Here is a 16,782-nt window from a genome sequence, read left to right as displayed (position 1 = left end):
TGTTCTTCAGGGTCAGAAAAAAATCTAAGGGCCACTTCTGCATCCTTTTATCAGGAAAATATCCTATAGATTTCAATGTATATATGGGATTAAAGCTTCTCTGCTGTTCCACCACCACAGCTCATCGGGCCATATTCACTACTGGTGTATGCAGAGGCGATTCCGTCTCGGCAGTGGAATAAGCCTGCGGAGTGAGATTCAACAAAGATGCTCCGAGGACTTTGCTTTCTTCTGAGATTCTTCCCACACAAGAGATTGCTAAGTACATGCAGACAATCCTGGGTGCGTCCAGCCAAAGAACTGATCACGGCTCTATTGCGAGCCCTTAAATCCTTGTCTGGGATTTTACTGGAAGGTTTATCCCTTTTCTTATCAGTAAACTAATTATACTCTTCCTGCTGAACTGTCTGTGGGCTGCTTGACCACTTATGTCTGGGTCTACACTGGCAAGTTTGGGGTGGTGATACCCCACTAATATGTCTCAGCTACAAAGTTTGAGCTGCTAATCACAGACATAAACAGGTCAGTGAGGGTGAGAGAACCTCCATCATCCTGTGCGCTCCAACATCAATTGGAGAATCCCATAATAACCTTGAATTTTGTACCGGGAAAACGGTGTTTAATAAGGCAGAAGCACAGAAATAGGACTGCAGCCTCAAGGTTTCTTTCTCTGTCCTGCTGCAGCCCCCTTGCTGCACTTTGCTAGTGCTACTTGTTGTGTGCGAGAACTGTGAATCAAAAGCAAATGAATTATTATTAAATCTTTCCGTTTTGGGAGAGAACACCGAAATGCTAAGAAACTTCTCACTGCTTGAATCTGTATTTCCTGGATCTCTCAAAAATGCTCTAGTGTTTTAACTATGTCTTCTAGACACAAAGATGTATTTTCTAAAAGCTTTGTAACGTGAGTGCCCTGTGTATTTATGGTGCTTCTGCATTTAACTATCTTTAATTATACTGTTATTTGCAAAGGAAATTCTTTGCTAAACCAGGAGAGACTGAAAGTGTGTTTAATGGAGTGTAGTTAGCCCCCCAAGCAGAATTATGCTTCCATTATAATATTCTACACTTAAAAAAGCCCCAGCAATAGGCAAAGGTGGAATTTAAAATCCCTGAAAGAGATGGAAATTCGAAAGAATATTACTCACAAACATAGAGAATTAAAAAGAAGCAAAGCTATAGGAGGTACACACATATTTCTAATTTCACGTTCACCGCATTGTGCTTTTACAGCCTACAGAAATGAAAGCCATTCACCTGTGCCGGGCTGTCAGAGCGATGCTCTCTCTCTCAGATGGAGGTAACACAGCACAGAAGCTCCAAGACCTTTAGGAAACTTTAGCTGCTTTAAGGCACAGGGTATTTCTTCTCGGGATTATACAAGGGGCTCTCTGTAGGGTTCAAAATTACACGGAGAGCACAAGAGCAAAAAGCTGCACTGAGCAGTGTCTGCAGAGAGCTGAGCTCACCCTCGTCCCTTTCCTCTCCCCTTACCTCTAGTTAAGACCAATCGTTAAGTCTTGCCTTGAAATTCAGTTGTAACCTGTGGGGTCTGGGCCTGAACTTGTACATAGGTCAATAACACAAGGCCACGGGTGCCACATGCTGTGTGAGCAGCCCTACTCTTCTTCTTCCTCCGCATAGTACTTTTACAACTAGTTCACCCATAAGCGGCTGTCTTCTTTTTTGTGTTGTTCCTCTGCTTACTTCAGCAACACCTGTGCTTCTCCCTTCTTCGGGCTCATCTTAGAGGTACAAATGTTTTCCCTGACACTACTGTGTCCTTGTTCAGGTCCCTCAAGCTCTCCTGCACTGAACCAACCTGACTACAAGCAGATGACAGCCGGGCAGTGACATTTAGATGCAACGTGATCCAAGTTGTCTGTACAAAAACCAAACCAGTCACACTCAGACCCATTTCCCAAGAAAACAGGGCTCCAAATAAATCAGAAAGCAAAATGAACCTGACCCGAAGGCTGTGCTGCTCTCACAGCCCCCTGTTGAACTCCACAACTGGTCTTGCCTTGCCTTGAAATTTCAAATCTTTGATTTATTCTGGTGCAAATCTGCCATAACTGGTCTGAAGTGAGGGGGGAGTCTCTTTACCCTGTGTACTCACAACATGTCTTAGTAGCCCCGATGTAGAAAATGAGCAGTACAACAAAGACATCTCGTGGCTGTCCTGCAAACCGCATGCGAGACAAAGAAGATTTGCCATCCAGAAAGGGGATCTGACCACGGCGTGAATGTCTGGGGTCTGGTAACAACCTTCACACTTACCGCCGGCCATCTACTTGTGAGTATAATTAATATTAATCCCTCTTTCAAATCACCTAGGAGAAACAACAAAATAAATTGTATGAGTATAATAATCACTTAATTGTAAAAAAAATATATATATTTCATAGAAATATGATGATGGCTTCCAAATTAAGCATAGAAACTCAAATTATTTAATTAAAAAACCTCAATAAGTGTAGCAGTAATTTAATTTGACCTGATATGTGAAGTGAGTGCTATGAAAAATTTATCAAGTCTGGAAGTAAGTTCTTATATTAGAGACAGTGCTCTAAAGTCTTCTAAGAACTTAAATTTCATAGTAACATGGTAAGTTATCAACACTAATTTTAAAATACTTATAATTTTATTAGAAATCAGCAGATATATAACATGTTTATAGCTTTGTATACCAGTATATTTTTAAAACCCTATATAATCCTATACACTATAACCCAAACCCTGTCTTTTCAAAAATATAATATGAAAAATGAAATGTATATTCTAAAAATAGAGGGAATAATAAAGACCATATTTACACTCAGATGCAGTTTCATTGCTATTCTTTGCATCATTTCACACACGTATATGTGAGCAAGGCTCTATAGATACAGTAAGCACATCTGTTATAGTGAAGTGGCAATTTTTGTGATTATCTAAACTCTGTTTCTGAACAGCAAAACAAAATCTCATGCAGTAAATTTACCAGCATAAAACCTTGATCTGGTATGTACTGATGTTTTTCTTCCTTTTTTACTTTTGCATGGAAAATCATTATACTCTAATCAATGATATTTTCCCGGTTTATTATAGTAAAAATGAAGAGTAATTAAGCCAGATAATTAAGCTCTTGGAAAAAAAGACGAACCCACTATGTAGTAGAGGTGGAGAGATCAGACTCTGCTCTCCATTTCTCCAGTGCAAATCTGAAGAATTCATATGGAATTCACACTTATTGTCAACGAGATTCTGAGATTTCATTGCTGATTTACACCGTGGTAAGTGAAAATAGAACAAGATAAAGAGATCTCTTTGAGTCCCACAGGATCCAGGTATTCTGCATATGTGTAAATGGTTGCTTCACCAAATTAAAATTATTTTTATACAATTTACTTACAGAATTGATATTTCATATTCATTAGACATTCACAATCACAATTTTAAAATAAAAGTACAAATGGTTAAATTATCCCTTCAGTAACATGACTTAAGCCTGCAGAAGAATCCTCAGCAAGATTTTCTTCCCAGAATTTCTCTAATTTTCACAGTTCTTTTATGGTTGATTTAATGTGGAGAGGCTAGAAACTATTCCAAGTCAAACACAGAGATTTTGTTTTTAAAATACTCATTAATTTAGAGAAGTAGTAACAATAATAATAATAATAACAATGCATATTTAATATATTAAGAATACGATATTCAGTCCTATCATGCACTCCTATGACAACAGCTTTATTATGGGTACCCTCCATGGATGAAATTGGGATTTCTTGTAATTAACCTGGAGATGTACTGCAAATACAGACAAGCCAAGATTTCACCGTGCACTTCAGTACAGCCCTCTACAAGCATTTTTAGAACATCTTTTGGTTTTTTTTAAATGAAGAAGAGATTATACTCAAATACTGAATTCCTTTAGCATCAGATTTGTAAACATACCCGGGTATTGCTCTATTAGCCCAATCTCTTACTAGTTTTAATCCCACTGAAAATCACCCATCATATTCCCCCTACCAACAGGTGATTCGCAATTGCAAGCAGAGAAATATCCTGTTAGCAGTTCATAAAATTCCTGTTGCAGCTGTTAACTCCAGTCTAACTCCTTGATTTCTCTGCATATGGAGAAAGTTTTTAATCCTGCACCAGTTGTGATAACATGAAACCAGTACTGACCTAGTGCTAAGGAGCATGTGTCCCACAATGTGACCTCAAAGAACCCGTAAGATAATAACCTATTATCTTATTATCACTCTCATCTACAAGCCGTTGATGGATGGAGTGACCATCTACTGTTTGTGCCATCAAAGGATAAAAAACCAACACTCTCAAGTCCAAATTATATTTTTTTAATAATCTTCTTTTGGTAGAATTTGCCTTCTATTGAAATATAATTTATCTGTATAATATTTAAAACAGAGCAAAATGAAACCTGGAAGGTCTTGGTATTCAGAAAGGCAAAAAAAAGTGATGTGCTGCTTTAAGCAGGGACCGTAGTGGAGACTCCAACAGTAAAGCAAAGTTGTTTTGCACATTAAGCAGGGATCCAGACTGCTATTGTATATTAAACAGTGTATTACCAGCTCTAGGATAGAATGGGAAAATTCAAGCAAACCCACTCTGGACTGAAGTTGGACCAAGGGTTGGACTTGATGATCTCTGAGGTCTTTTCCAACCCAGTCGATTCTGTGATTCTGTGATTAGTTTTTTAAACAGAATGAAGTGAAACTCTATCTTTTAAGAGCTTTGCCCTCCTGTGTGGGTTTTTTCTCCTAATCATAACGAAGGAAAAATCCACATGCTTGAAACTTTCAAGAGAAATATATATAATACATGGACTGCACCTGAATAAATTAGTTGGCAGTAAATTTAACTTACTAATAAAAGTTATACACAATTGTTATGATTAACTACATCACAAATAAACCTAGGAAAAAAATTCTGTTAACTCCAAAGGGCAACTGTCTTAATATGCGCCTACCAACCACTCACCCTGTGGCCTCCAATGCTAATTTTTGTACAACAATTGTAGTGGCTCACTGGCATAAAATTGTTAATTGGATGTCAGCTGTCCTAAGAAATGTCATGGCTACATGAGGTCTTGAACATCAGTGGATCAAAGGACAGTGGGCTGACTTTGGGCATGGAAAGAACTTTGTCAAAATACCTGAAGCAACCTTAAAACATTAACATTTTTTGGACTCAGAGCCCAGGATCTTCCCTCCTTCACAGACACACTGTCAAAGTTGAACTTAGATTACCATACAAACCCTTTGACTACCAAAGATGAAGGAAGGAACGCATGGGGCATGTTTTCATATGTTTTTGGGTGGTGGAATGCAACTCTAAATTTAGCTGAAGTGATTACTGTAGCCTTCCTGCTTTGATGTATCAGTGAATCTTCCCTGAAGTTCAAAAAATAAGTACTGATTAAAGACAGATCCTGTAAACAGAAATAGTGGAAAGTACTGTGTAAGAGCATTCTTGTTTCATTTTTAGAGTTGTGTGCTGAATTTCTCATTATTAATAAAATAAAATAGAAATTGAAATTAATAAGTAAACATCAGTAACAACTGCAAAGTGATAAGAGATGCTACAAATATCATCTAAGTTAAGAAATTTACAGAAGATAATACTTCAAAGCAATCTAACCACAGTAAGGTAAGAATTAGGCTGTTAAGACACCTGAATAGCTTTAACTCTGTCTGAGGAGATGCCATGAGGGAAAAGCTTAAAAAAAGGGTTGATTTATCCTAAGATATCACTTTATCTAATCTGGGAAGATGTGACTGGTGTTTAATCAGAGGCAAAGATTTTCCTTTGTTACTATCTGCGTGCCTATGTGGTTTTCTTCTAATTTTAGCATGCTGGATGTAATAAAAAGTAACATTAAATTGGAAACACCCAGACACTATGGATAGTTTTGTAATGTTAAAACAAGCTGAGAGAAATGGGAAAACATCAAAGCACATGTGGCACGTGAGGAAATGCAAACATAGCTACTGATAGAGGCTGCTTGCTACAGCAGCTCTTCTACATTATTTAAATATACATGGTCTCCACGTTTTTTGTTTTGGTTTTATGTACAAGGATCAATCTATAACATGGGGAAGGAGTCACACGTACTGTTCTAAGCCAGAAAACAACACTTTTTAAGTGAAAGAGAAGTGCCTGTTAAAGGATGTTGGACATTATGCAGCTAAGGAGAGTGCAGTCTCATGAAGATTGAAGGCATAGGGAATTTAGTTCTGTATAAATCAATCATGCTGAGTAATGTCATGTCCTCTGACCACGGCTTTGTCATCTCTAACATCTGAGTCAGCATGGGACTATCTGGTTTAAATAAGGTTTATTTAAAGTGTTTCCTCTCTAGAGCTTTGGTGATATTGGTCACCAAAAATAGATGTTCCTTTGCAAACTACTCCTGTCATCTCTGTGCATATGTAAATACCACAGATGGCTGTGGAGAAGCATTTTTGGGAACGAGCCCTTAATTAGCTCTCTCTTCTTCATTGGCAAATATGGCCTACAGCTTTTAAACACATTTTTCTGCAAAGGACAAAACACGGCTTATTCCATGGTGTGTAGGTATGATAATGTATAGGTAAGAAAAAGGCTTGTTTGGGACTAATCTTACATGAAAAGCAGCTATGCATACTGATTCCAGAAAGAATCACCTCACCGACTTCACAGGTGATTTTGAGGGAATGTCTTTATGTAGTAAATATTAGTAATTAAGATGGAAATGCAAAAGTCCTAGTGCCAAACCTGTTTGTTCACTTCCCTGTTGTGGAGAAATATTTGACACAATAAGAAATGTTGGTGTAACATTCAGTCACACAGTGGCTCCTTCCGGCTGCTGGCAGTCAATAATAGTGAGATACTGCTGTTTGTATTGCAGTTATTAGATATATTTAACCACAGTAACAGCTTTACCTTTGCATTTCTGCTTCTATACATAATATTCTAAATTACTCAACAAAACTAGACTTCAGGCAACTGAAAACAAGCAAGCAAACAAAAATCCCCAAATCAGAAAGTCTTGAGTTAGTGATAGAGCAGGATTAAGCACAGATTTGGGAGATACTGGCTTATTTCTGTTAAACAGCTGCTTCCATTTTATGGTATAGTCATTGCTCTAATCACAAAATTTAAAGTTGTTGCCTGGATGTTTTGTTGTATGCGTTTTAAGTTTTATTGGAAGGAAGAGAATAAAAAACATTTTTGGTGCATCTGGAAACTGAGGTCAAGAAAATATGGCAGCATTTAGAGAAAGCAATGTAATGCTTGAAGAGAAGTATTTTGGCTGAGACCCTTTCCTAAAAAAGGAAAGCAGCAGCAGCAGCAGCATTTAGGGCCAGTAAGAGCCTCATCTGCCTGTGTTTTCCGTGTTGCCCTGATGCAGTTGGCTGGTTTGAGGAGCAGCACTGTGATGCACCAAATGGTTTAGAAGATTAGTTGCTGCTCTTTTAGCTTGCCTAAGAGCTCTGTCTGCCTGGATGCTTCAAAGGGTATTTGTCGTAATTCCTGGGTTCTTAGGCTTATCTCTAACACGAGCCAGACATGGGTATTCTCCTTGCACCGCCTCACCCCAGCTGCATTCATGCCTCTTCTTCTCAGTTTTCCTCACCAGAACAATGTCACATCGTTTTCTTTCAGTTTCTAGCATAACCGAAGCCTTAATTTACAGACTGAAATTGGTTAATAAATTAAAACAAAACAAAACAAATCAAACCAACCAACCAACAAAAAAACCTCACAGCAGAACCCCAAATTGTTTGAAAGCACTGAAAAGCTAATTCTTCTATCAATGGTTCAGACTGAATCTGAAGATCAATCCTAGGGTGAAGAACTGACAGAGATATGTATTCCTCTAGAAACAACATTTCTCAGCTCTGGGAAGATTGCAAGAAGCTTACAGATTTGCAAGATATTCGGGAAAGATAAAAATGTCCTTGTTAAAAATGCTCTTTGTGGCCATATAATGTGTAGCTTGAAGAAGTATAAGTTAAGCATTCAGGAATAAGTAATCCTGTTTATGCTTACTGTCATTTGATTTAATCAGTAGAGATTCCTCAAATGTAAGATCAGAGCCAAATGAATGGCTGATGTTTTCATCCAGATTCCCATTTGTTATTCTGAGAGGATAATGTGAGGTTTGCTGGCAGTGCGGCAAATCCAAAATCCTCTGGAGAGTTTGCAACAGGAAGACCTTTCATAAGAAAAGGAAAAACAAAAATAAAGATTACATATCTTGGTCTTTATGGTGGAAATGTCTCTTTTTTTTTTTTTTTAATTTTGCAGTAATATAAACTGTAATGATCAACTTGTGAGTGAAGAACTGTTCTTCACATTACTGTTCGGAGCTTAAGATTTGACTATTGCAATTTCTGGATAAGCTGTCAAACAGAGAAGCTATGCAAGTTGTGTACATTAAAAAGCACCAGTAGCTACGAAACTCAAATGCTTGAAACAAAATCCTAACCACCTCAAGAACAAAGTTGCTGTAATGCATTGAAGCTGTTTTTACTGAGAAAGATGGAAAACAGTACATTTTCAAATGGGAATCCCTTGCAGGGGGTGGCTGGCAGGGGGCTGATAAAAATTCATGTTTAGAAGGATCTTTACAGTATTTTAAAATACTTAGTAGTTCATAAGTCTCACTTTGTGACCACCACTTCTTGTTGCAACTGATTTTTGTGCCGGTCTGTGCTAATTTGTTAATTTTGTTAAAACTGGGTACAGTACAATGACAGCGGTGATTCATTTCCTCCTGTAAATCATCTCTAATTCAGCAGTGACAACATTAAAAGAGATTTAATCAATAGCATGAAAAAATAAAGTATTACTATGTACAGAGTGTTCTGGTGTCTACCTAAAATAGTACTAAATAAAGCACTAGCCTACTTTCTGCTGGGAAAATTTCTTTTGAAGCCTAAGATCAAAAGCACGTTTTAAGCTTAAACACCACCATACGGTTTCAATTCTTGCTTTCTAACAAGCACTTTAAAAAGCACAACTAAAATGCAACTGACAAACTTGAAAAATCTTTTGTGTTGTTCCACTTGAATGATCTAATGAGAAAATGGCTCAGTTCTGTTGTGGCTAATGAGGTATAACATCTTCACTGAACCTGAATATAAAACAGAGATTTCTCTAAAGATATAGTCTTAACATGCTTCTATTGCTTTACTCATTCTGCCATGTTTTTATTTAAGTGATGTCCAATGAATAAAAGCACAGGTCAGTTTTGAAATAAAACATTTACACATGAAATTACTCAGTCTGAAAGTGCTTTGAACTCTGTATACAAGCATTGTGGCTTCAAGTGGGAAAATGTGTTTCGCTCAGGTCCTGAGTCTGCAAACAGAGATATTAATGTAGCCAGAGAGAGATCTGTGATAACACGCTGTTGACGGATGAAGTTTTGAGACAGAACCCAAGTGCACATGGATTTTAACCTGTCTGGTTTTGGCAGTGACCTGCTCTCAGTGTGAAGAATGAGACTGGGCAAAACACTGAAGACACCACTAGTATCAGTATCAAGTAATAGCATTTATTCCAGTAGCACCTAGAAGACGATATCATACTAAAAGGCTTTATTTATTCAATGACATATTTATGCCAAGAACTTACAGTCTAAGGATACAATGTGGACACAACCCATAGGTCTGGAAAGATTAAGATAACACCAAAGGGTTTAGATTCCACATAGCAAGTAGTATTCGCAGCTCAGCAACATTTTAGATGTGGTTGGGCATGGTGACAGCATCACGGCAGTAAAAAATTTAAGGAGGTAATTGGAGTAGAATAACCTTGTGGTGTCAGTGTCTACTGGTAGTGCTTCTTATCTATAGACCAAAGAGGTTTGAGGAAAAGCTGGAGAGGTTGATGAGGACAGGAGAATAAAACCAATTGTACTGATGCTTCTCACTGTCCTTAGTACTTATGTTTTGGATCTGTAAAAGTCCTCCACAAATATGAAACTGAGACATGAAGAGAGAACTGGCTTGCACAACACAGAATGAGCACAGACTGTAGATCTCCTCATTAATTGATTGATCCTGCTGGGGAAACTGATGGTTAGGATGTGTACTGCAGTCTTTTGGGCTGGAAGGAAATAATTCTGTTCATCAAACAAATTTCCAGAGAAGCTGCATGCTGTGATACAGAAAACACAGGTCTGCTGTGGGACAACAAACTCTTTCAGTGAGTGGGGTCTTAGTGATAAACAGAACCACAGAGACAATGAACCTTCTGTTCATAGGAGACACGTGCGGGGAGAGCCTCCTCCCTGACTCCTTGCTGTTGTTCTTGTTTTTCTTTTATTTAGGAAACCTAGCAGTGAATCCTACTAAAAATCTCTGTTCTAGTGAGTTTATACTGTAAAATGAGACAGGGAACACCCAATGAATGCAGACAGACTGACAGATGGATGAGCACAACAAAGTAATGAGCAATAAAATTTGTGACAGACAATGGTCCCAGCAGATGCCCGACTGTTGCAAAGCTTTCTTGTGATTTCATAGTGAGAATTTCAGGGCAAGGTCTGGAGGAAAACAACAAGGTAGCTTGTCCAGGGAACCCCTTCTCAACAAGAGGAGTAGCAAAGGTAGAAATATGGCAGTGAAAAGGAGGTGTTGATGACCAGTAGCAGTGGGCTGCTCATGGTGTGCAATTGCATCTCAAGGCATTAGGAGATGACCTCACTCCCAGCAAGAAATGTTGGTATAGACAGGACTGAACCTCAGTGACGGAGACAAGTGCTTTGATAAGGAAGGACAATGAGAGCTAATACAAAGCAACAGGCTTATGGACAAAGCAATAAATGACGAATATTATCTGTGTTAAAGTATTTATAATGGATACAGATGTGACAAGACAGTATCTTTCAAGACAAGAAAATATGACATTATATTATCAAATTATAGTTGAAAATAATTCACACAGAATCACAGAATGTCAGGGATGGGAAGGGACTTCAAAAGCTCATCCAGTGCAATCCCCCCATGGAGCAGGAACACCCAGATGAGGTTACACAGGAAGGTGTCCAGGCAGGTTTGAATGTCTGCAGAGAAGGAGACTCCACACCCCCCTGGGCAACCTGGTCCAGTGTTCTGTCACCCTCACTGGGAAGAAGTTTCTTCTCAAATTTAAGTGGAACCTTTTGTGTTCCAGTTTGAACCCATCACCCCTTGTCCTATCATTGGTTGTCACCGAGAAGAGCCTGGCTCCGTCCTCGTGACACTCACCCTTTATTTGTAAACATTAATAAGGTCACCCCTTAGATAAGGTATCTGAAGTGTGGACCACAGCAGCGGGTACTAAAAGATGCTTACTAGGACAATATGAGTTGTATTTCATAATGCCACATCATATAGGAAATAGTTGAGCCCACCACCTTGATCCCCTTCAGGAGAAAATCTAAGTCTGCAATTCTAAAGAAGGAAACTCTGGAACAGCAGTTTCCCAAGAGGAATCTGTTTGTCTTTTTCCCTTGTGAAGACCATGACTGCTCTTGCCATACTGGGTAGCATTCAGTTTGGCATTCTCCTGCCATTTCATCATCCATTTCGGAAGCCAGTTCATTTCCCACTGTGTGTAGCTCTTTGAAACTTGGTCTAAAAAATGTCCTAAGTGCAAAAGTATTCTTCTGAGTCAACCACTGAAAACAGCGTTTGTAACTGTACCATATGTATCACTGCTCCAACATGCCCCTGCTTTCTCTGTTCCCTGCGTTTCTAGATGTTGCTTTAGACTAGAAACTGCAGGTTTATGGTAAAGGGAAGTTAAGGGGCATTTAGAACCTGGCCATTCCACCTAATCTTCACGTGTCTGTTTATAAAAACATGCCCTTTGAACTAGATTTTCAACTGAACTTTAGAAAGCCACATTTGTTCTCAAAGTAACAATGGAAAATAATTTTTTGTTTATGTTTAATGCTACTTTAAAACTCAGCAGTGCTAAGATACTTAAATATATGAAGCTTAGATCCTACAAACTTTATTCAAATACTTGGCCCCACTGAGGTCGACTTGTCCTTTTATGGGCACCAGGAAAGCCTTTCCTACAGTGTTGAAGTGTTCTCTGTCTTCTGACCCATAGCTACGCATTCATAAAATCAGAAAGGCTGGAGTCTTCTTTACTGTATTCCAATAGTTTGTTTCCATGGAAAAAAAGGCAAACCAAGAGCACTACATTGGAAACCAGAAGCATTTCTGGAAAAAAAAGAAACCTGAAATTCCCCTTCAGGACTTTTTCAAGGAGCGCTGAGCAAGACAACAACAAAAAAATTTGCTATCAAGCCATTTTAAAAATAAAATCAAGTATTTCAGAAACCCTTTAACATTCTTTGACCTTTCTTCACAGATCTGACCTGCCTTGGAATATTGAAAGGACAGCGCATCACTGCAACATACCCATGTGAACACATCCATTTTCAATTTGTCTCGCAGCGCTATGAAGAACTGCGTGCTGAGGAATAAGTGGCTTCTGATGACAGAATGGCACGGAGACGGTCGAAGTGGGGAGCGTGATCGTCACGCATACTATGAAGCTTTCAACCTTAAAACAATAATAGCTGATCCTTAGGAATGACCTGGTAATGGAGAAATTCTAAAGAGTTTTAATGATTATAAAGGGTAAATATTCCTTGTATAAAGTGAAATAAGCACCTGGCTTATGTAACAACACAAACAAACGTACTCACTGGATTTCCATGTTTTGAGAGCACCTTAAGACTGAGAATAACTTGGAGTTTTTCTAGTTCAGTTGGTTCCTGTCCAGAAGTTTTAAAAAAAAAAAACATATGTCAAGAGTTCTTAGAAATCTTGCAGCTGGTATATGTATTTTGGGGAAGATACTGGTAATTTTACTTAGGTAAATCCATAGGAGAAAATGGGAATTGTGTTTGAAAGTGGTCCATGACATTTAGGACACTGAATCTACAGCATTAACAAAAATATCAAACAAATTAAGAAAACCCTTCTGCCACTCACAGAAATCCGAGGACATGAAAAGAAAACAGCTGTAAACTGCTATTTAATTTAGTAAAATGCTCATGGCAACCTTTAGGTGTATTCTCACAACAGCTGAGGGACAATAGGGCAAAAGAAAACAACATACACTGCTCCATTAATTTGCTTGCCAAAGGTTCATTTCTGTTATGTCTGACCTGTATTAGGTAGCACAAGCTAACGGATTGACGAGGGTTTTGATTACGGGGTGACAATAAAACCGTGATAGATGTATTGTTAACCCTCTCTTTCCCCTTCAGTCCCTCCCTCTTCCCCCTTCCCACTAAGGACAGGTGATTGGGAGGAAGAGAAGGACAGAGAGAAGAGAGTTGGAAAAATTAAAAATGTTTTACTAATGCTACTAATAAGAATTGAGAAAATAATATAAAATATACAAAACCAATCTTGAAAGTCTCAACAACTGCAGAGCCGGCACCCAAAGTCCTGGACTGGACTCTGCAGCCAACCGGAGCTGGATTCAGTCTCTCACTAGGCCTCAGTTTTCAGGGATGACCAGCAAGGTCCTCTCCTAATGTCGGCCATAAGCAAAAGGGACGAGATCCTCATGATCTCCTACTTTTATATGAAGTATCCATGTAAATGGGATATTATACTCCATTGCTCAGTTTCTTGGTCACCTGTTTCTCGTTGCCCCTCTCACGAGAGGTGCATCCATTTGTTATCAATAACTTCGCATTCCATTGCTAGGTTTACCAAAACATGTATCTGGTTCTCCAGGAAAATGCAGCTCATATGAAGCTTTAGCTGACAGGCAAATTCACCAAAAGAGAAACTTGTTTTTTGACAAAACCAGGACACAGATTAAGAAAAAGAAGGGAAAAGAGAGTTTTAATTTTAGCTTTGCTTCTTCCTTAGGACTTAGCTAATGAAACAATATCCCTAGCAATCTCTGTTTCCATAAAATCCCCAAATATTGGTGATTGCTGAGCAGGTAGTGAACATTACCTGATAATATTCATACATCACAAACAAAACAATATACAAACTGTATGTTAATAGGTAATATTAATTTGTGTTAAGATGTGTAAATATGTACTATGCATATTTTATTATTTATGGATGCTTAATTCACAAGGGTACAAAAATCAAGAGCTAATTCAACTTCTGGAGAAAATGTTAAGAGGATCTGTGGAAGGTTTAAGAACATTTTTGTTCCTAGAATATCTCACAATACAGAAAGAAGGAACGCAACAGTGGTTAAGAAGACAGTATCCACTTAGTGGGAAGTTAAAAACATTGATAATAAATGGAAAGATAAAGAAATTGACAGTAAGAAGTAGAGGCTTGCAAAAAATTATGAAACGAGCAAATACATAACAAGGGACATTAATGGCCTGTAGCTTTAAGGACACTAAGAAAGCATTTGAAAGTCAATAACAAAAGCAATCCTGATAGTAGAATTGAATCATTACTAGCTGAAGATGGTAGAAGCATCAATAAACCTGAAACGAAGCATAGTTGTTCACTAAATACTTTTGTGCTGCTTTTGTGGGGGAAAAAAGAGTCATGTTATTCATATCATACAGTAATAATGGAATAATTTCCATTCCAGTATTGACTTAGAGGCTGTTAAGCAGCAGCTACTGAGTTAGAATCTGACATGTTTAAATCAGTGACTCTGAATAAGTCACATTTGAAAAAGCTGGCTGAGAAACACCATGGAATATTTATATCAACTTGCACTAAGTTTGGGAACATCATCCAAATTTCAGTGTCCTACAAGAAAGCTAAAATTTGTCAATATTTAAAAAGGGAAATGGGAGGAAGGTAGAAGGCATTAGTGTAAAAAAATCCCTCCTATCAACAAGATGGGCATTCCTAGTTACTGAACAATTATTTCAAGTACTTTTTGAGCCCCTAGTGTGTGTAAAGAATGTTCATCCCTCATGTGGAAAGAGATAAATAAAACAAGCACAACAATTTGTCACACTATGATGGAAGGAAACAGCCTGTACCCATGTGTGCTTCTGCCAATATCGCTTTTCTCCAGAAAATCTGAAAAGAAATTAATGTTTTTCCCACATTCCAGATGCTGAACATGTGTGAAGAATGAAGTTAGGAAGAGCTGGGTGAAGTCTTGAGAAGTGTGCACATGACAACTGGGTTTTGCAGGATTTGCTGATGCTCTGTCACAGGTAATTTTATAGAACTTGACCAATGTATAGAGGGAACTCTTCATGGTGACTTCGCAAGTCTTGTCTGATATGATAAAACTGAATTTGGTTATGGATGTTGCCTTATCCATGCAGAAATACGTAAATGAATCCTGGCAGGTCCCAGAAGTTTCAGCCCAGAGAGAGTGCACAGATGAGAAATGCAACTAAAAGGTAACTTGGAAATGCTCTTTAGGACACAGGCTGACCTAATGTTGGTGGCAAAAGGAAGAAGAAAGAAGTATGGCCATGTTTTTCAGAGGATGAAGAGAAGAGTATCACTTATAGAAAGAGCCAAGGAAAGGAGACGCAACATTCCAGAAGAACTTTGCATGAATATACAAAAGCCTTCCTCATGTTCATAAAAGATACTCTAGTCCGAACTGATGGAAGTTGTTGGTTCTAACAAGGGGTTGTGACTGCCATCAGGAAACTCTGCAGTGTAAGGTAGCTGAATCTTCACAGGTCAGGCTCAAGAGACTGAAATACTATCTCGATATAATCCTCAATATCACAGAATCACAGAATCACAGAATGTCAGGGATTGGAAGGGACCTCGAAAGATCATCCAGTCCAATCCCCCTACCAGTGCAGGAACACATAGATGAGGTTACACAGGAAGGTGTCCAGGCAGGTTTTGAATGTCTGCAGAGAAGGAGACTCCACAACCTCCCTGGGCAGCCTGTTCCCATGTTCTGTCACCCTCACTGAGAAGAAATTTCTTCTCAGTTTTAAGTAGAACATCTTGTGTTCCAGTTTGAACCCATTACCCCTGTCCTATCATTGGTTGTCACCAAGAAGTGCCTGGCTCCATCCTCCTGACACTCATCCTTTATATATTCGTAAACATGAATGGGGTCACCCCTCAGTCTCCTCCAAGCTCAAGAGCCCCAGCTCCCTCAGCCTTTCCTCACACGGGAGATGCTCCACTCCCTTCAGCATCTTTGTTGCCCTGTGCTGGACTCTCTCCAGCAGTTCCCTGTCCTTCTGGAACTGAGGGGCCCAGAACTGGACACAATACTCCAGATGTGGTCTCACTAGGGCAGAGTAGAGGGGCAGGAGAACCTCTCTGACCTACTGACCACCCCCCTTCTAATCCACCCCAGGATGCCATTGGCCTTCCTGGCCACAAGGGCCCAGTGCTGGCTCATGGTCATCCTGCTGTCCACCAGGATCCCCAGGTCCCTTTCCCTTACGCTGCTCTCTAATAGGTCATCCCCCAACTTATACTAGAACCTGGGGTTGTTCCTACCCAAATGCAAGACTCTACACTTTCCCTTGTTATATTTCATTAGATTTTTCCCCACCCAATAGATCTGAATATATTCCTAAAATTTTGTAGTGTTATGCTGTACAAATTTAAGTAAAGCATGAAACCAGAATATCAATGATCAATCTGATCAGATATACATGTCCATCGTCTCCTAAATCAAACCAGCAATCAGAGAGAGGTAGGTGGTTCCCTTACTCAAAAATAAATCCTTTATAGGAAGGTGAAAAAACTTCAATGTGTACCTAACCATGATGCAACACGTTCCAAAGAACAGATGACAGCAGCCTGGTATAATTAGTTTGATGAAGAAGTGGCCTAACAAGTT

At 38.9% G+C, this 16,782-nt stretch overlaps 1 protein-coding gene across 1 annotated transcript in view; it reads right to left on the bottom strand.

Moving 5' to 3' along the window:
- Positions 1–16,782, bottom strand: part of LRRC9 (leucine rich repeat containing 9) — a gene marked incomplete at both ends in the record, with an annotated part of 52,345 nt that overhangs the window by 23,161 nt on the left and 12,402 nt on the right.

Source organism: Streptopelia decaocto, assembly GCF_964273445.1.
Source record: "Streptopelia decaocto genome assembly, chromosome: 7".
Classification (NCBI taxonomy): Eukaryota; Metazoa; Chordata; class Aves; order Columbiformes; family Columbidae; genus Streptopelia; species Streptopelia decaocto.
The sequence above is the reverse complement of the archived record's forward strand: the minus strand, read 5'-3'. Positions and strand labels throughout refer to the sequence as shown.